Source organism: Cebus imitator, unplaced genomic scaffold (genome assembly GCF_001604975.1).
Source record: "Cebus imitator isolate Cc_AM_T3 unplaced genomic scaffold, Cebus_imitator-1.0 Scaffold356, whole genome shotgun sequence".
Lineage (NCBI taxonomy): Eukaryota > Metazoa > Chordata > Mammalia > Primates > Cebidae > Cebus > Cebus imitator.
This window is the reverse complement of record NW_016107671.1, coordinates 1,598,960-1,601,955: the sequence shown is the minus strand read 5'-3', so window position 1 is coordinate 1,601,955 and position 2,996 is coordinate 1,598,960. Positions and strand designations below refer to the sequence as shown.

General features: G+C 44.4%; 1 protein-coding gene across 3 annotated transcripts in view; it reads left to right on the top strand.

The window, feature by feature from the left end:
• Nucleotides 1-2,996, top strand: part of ZNF569 (zinc finger protein 569) — a 59,320-nt gene that overhangs the window by 1,622 nt on the left and 54,702 nt on the right. Inside the window, exons 1-2 of one of the 3 annotated variants that reach the window (XM_017506422.2) lie at nt 49-245; nt 1,993-2,156. The gene's annotated coding sequence lies outside the window, so the exon portion shown is untranslated. Of the gene's footprint in view, nt 1-48; nt 420-1,992; nt 2,157-2,996 lie in introns of those variants that run through there. The other 2 variants (XM_017506419.2, XM_017506421.2) reach the window with 2 other exon arrangements.

Sequence of the window (2,996 nt, the reverse complement as noted above, 5' to 3'; positions counted from 1 at the left end):
AAAAAAAAAAAAAAAAAAAAAAATGTAGGGCCGCGAAGGCCTTTGGGAAATGTAGTCCGGAGCAGGAAGCAGCGGAACGATTCGATTCTTCTCAGTTCCACGTTGCGCTCTCAATCTCAGAGCCGGGCTCGCGAGAGGCTGCTCCGGCAAAACCCGAGGCTGAGCCCCCTGCGCACAGGTGTGAGTCCTGAAACGCCGCGGTCGACTTCGCAGGACGCGCAAACAGGGAAACGGGTCCCGCCTGGGTGAGCCGCGGGGGCCTTTGGGAAGCGTCGCCCCTGGTCTAACGGACCGAGGCTTGTGGCGCTCTCAGGCACGGCCAGCGCCGTCCTCAGTGGCGCCTCGTCCCAGTCCGCGCCGGCTGTGCCACTTGGGCAGCGTTAGGTGTGGAGTCGGGGCCTGTGTCCGCGGGCTCTGTGGTGAGTCCTTGGGAAACCGCTAACTCTGAGTGCCGGACTCTTTGTGCTTGGTGGGAGTGGGGGCTCGCGGACCCAGTGCCCGAATTCTTTAGAAGAGGACGCCAGGCAGGGCGATGCCTGTGCCTGTGGCTGTTCCCTGAGCCCGTGGGAGTGGTGTGTGAAGGACTGTAAGTGTCTGGCGTGAAGTGACTGTCATTTGCCAGATATTTGTCTGGCTGAGTGTGGCCCCGGGATCGTGTCCGTAAGCGGATTTCGCCCTTTTATCTTTCAGTATGAACCTGCATGCAAACCTGCGTGACAGTGGATCTTGAATGAATGAAAAACTCTGGATGCAAGGTAGGGTGTGCTTGTGGGTGTAGATGTGAGACTTGGCGTTTGTACCAGTGCTGCATGTCTTTGGCTGTGGTCACTGGAAATATATTTTTATATGAAACATCGATAGCCCCAACACTTCATTGATTTTTGATTTTATTTTCGTGTATTAACTACGTTGTTTTGTGTACGTACTAAACTCATTCTCCTCGTCCCCTCCACCACATTTGGGGAGTGGAGTGGGTTGGTGAAAAGTACAGAAAAGCTCGAAGAACAAATATCATAGTTCTACCAGCCATGCAACCAGTTAAAATTTACTTTCCATCTTTTCACCCCCTCTTTTGTGAATACATACGTATACATTCATATGTTCCATATGTGTGCATAATGGCTTCAGAATTGCAGTCACACTTTACATACAGCTCTGTAACCGACCTTTCTCATTTAACAATAGATGATTAATATATTTACATTTAAACAATCACAAATTACACTTTTTTTTTTTTTTTTAAGACGGAGCCTTGCTCTGTGGCCCAGGCTGGAGTGCAGTCGTGCGATCTCGGCTCACTGCAATCTCTGCCTCCCAGCTTCAAGCCATTCTTCTGCCTCAGCCTCACGAGTAGCTGACGCTACAGGCACTTGCCACCTCACCCGGCTAATTTTTATGTTTTTAGTAGAGACAGGGTTTCCCCATATTGGCCAGGCTGCTCTGGAACTCCTGACCTCATGATCCGCCTGCCTCGGCCTCCCAAAGTGCTGGGATTACAGGCATCAGCAACCGCGCCCAGTCTATGCCTTCCTTTTAAACTGTATCATGGCATACGTTTACTCCTGCTGATGGGTGATTTAGTTCTCTCTAGCTTCTTGAAATTATAAACAGTGTGTTTATCAGCAACTATTTGGCACATTTTAATGTGCCTTTCTAAATTTTTTTGGAGTGGGAGCAGGCTCCTAAAAGTAGAATTGATAGGTCAAAATATATGCTCTTATTAAAGGTTTCCTGAACTTATCCAATTATTCTTCTGTGAAGTTCCAATAATCTGCAGTGTTATTGGCATAGTATAAGACTGCCTGTATCCTCATACACCCGTGATAACAATAAATATTGTAAATAGTAGTCATCTTTGTTAACTTCATGGCTATGAATTAATTAATTTGCTATAAAACAATTGTTTACTTATTGAAGTCAAGCATTTTAAAAAATCGTTTGTGAATTATTTGTTTTCTGAAGTAATATTCTGTTTTCAAATTTCTTTTCCAGAGTTCTTCGTACATTAAGGATTCATTCATTCATAGACTCATCACTTATTGAATGTTGTCTGTGTAACAGGCACAATTGTAGGTGCTCAGGATATACCAGTGAACAAGAGACTAACCCCCTACCATCATGGTACTTACATTTTTGTGGACCAGATAATAAACAAGGTAAGTAAATTAAATATGAAGTATATTAAATGGTGAAAAATACTAAGAAAAAATGTAAAGTGAGAGGATATTTATAATTAGTGATGGGAATATGAGTTTTAGATGGGCTAGCCAGGGAAGGCATCCTGAAAACGTGGTGATAAAGATATGAAGGAAGTAAAGGAGCTTTTTATACATAAGTGAAGAATGTTATTTCAGGCAGAGGGAAGAGTAGTTCTAAAGGCTCTGAGGTGGCAACTTGCCTATTATAATGAAGAGGCTGGTGTGGCTGAAATAGAGTAATGGAGGAGGGGAATAGTGGGAGAGAAGAAAGGTAAGTAGAGGGGAGGAGGGCAGATCAGATTGGGCTTTATGGCCCATAGTAATAATTATGGCTTTTCCTCTGAGATGGGAAGCTGCTGGAGGGTTTCTTGAGCATGGAAGTCATACTGTCTGCTTACGGTTTAAGAAGATTGCTTTGGCTGCTCTGATGAGAATGGCCTATGGGAGGAAGAATGAGGAAGGAGCAGGAAGGCTAAGGGAAGAATCATAGAGACCAGTTAGGAAACTACAATTGTTTTGCTTATTGATGGGTATACATTCTGCAGAACGCATGGTTAAGCCATTTTGTTCTTGTATAAACATCATGGAGCGTACTTACACAACCTAGATGGTATAGCCTCCTGCAAACCTAGGCTATATGGTACAACTTATTGTTCCGAGGCTACAAATCTGTACAGCATGTTACTGTACTGACTGCTATAGGCAGTTGTAACACAGGGGTAAGACTTAGTGTATCTAAACATATCTAAACACAGAAAAGATACAGTGAAAATGCTGTATAAGAGATTAGGCCGGGCG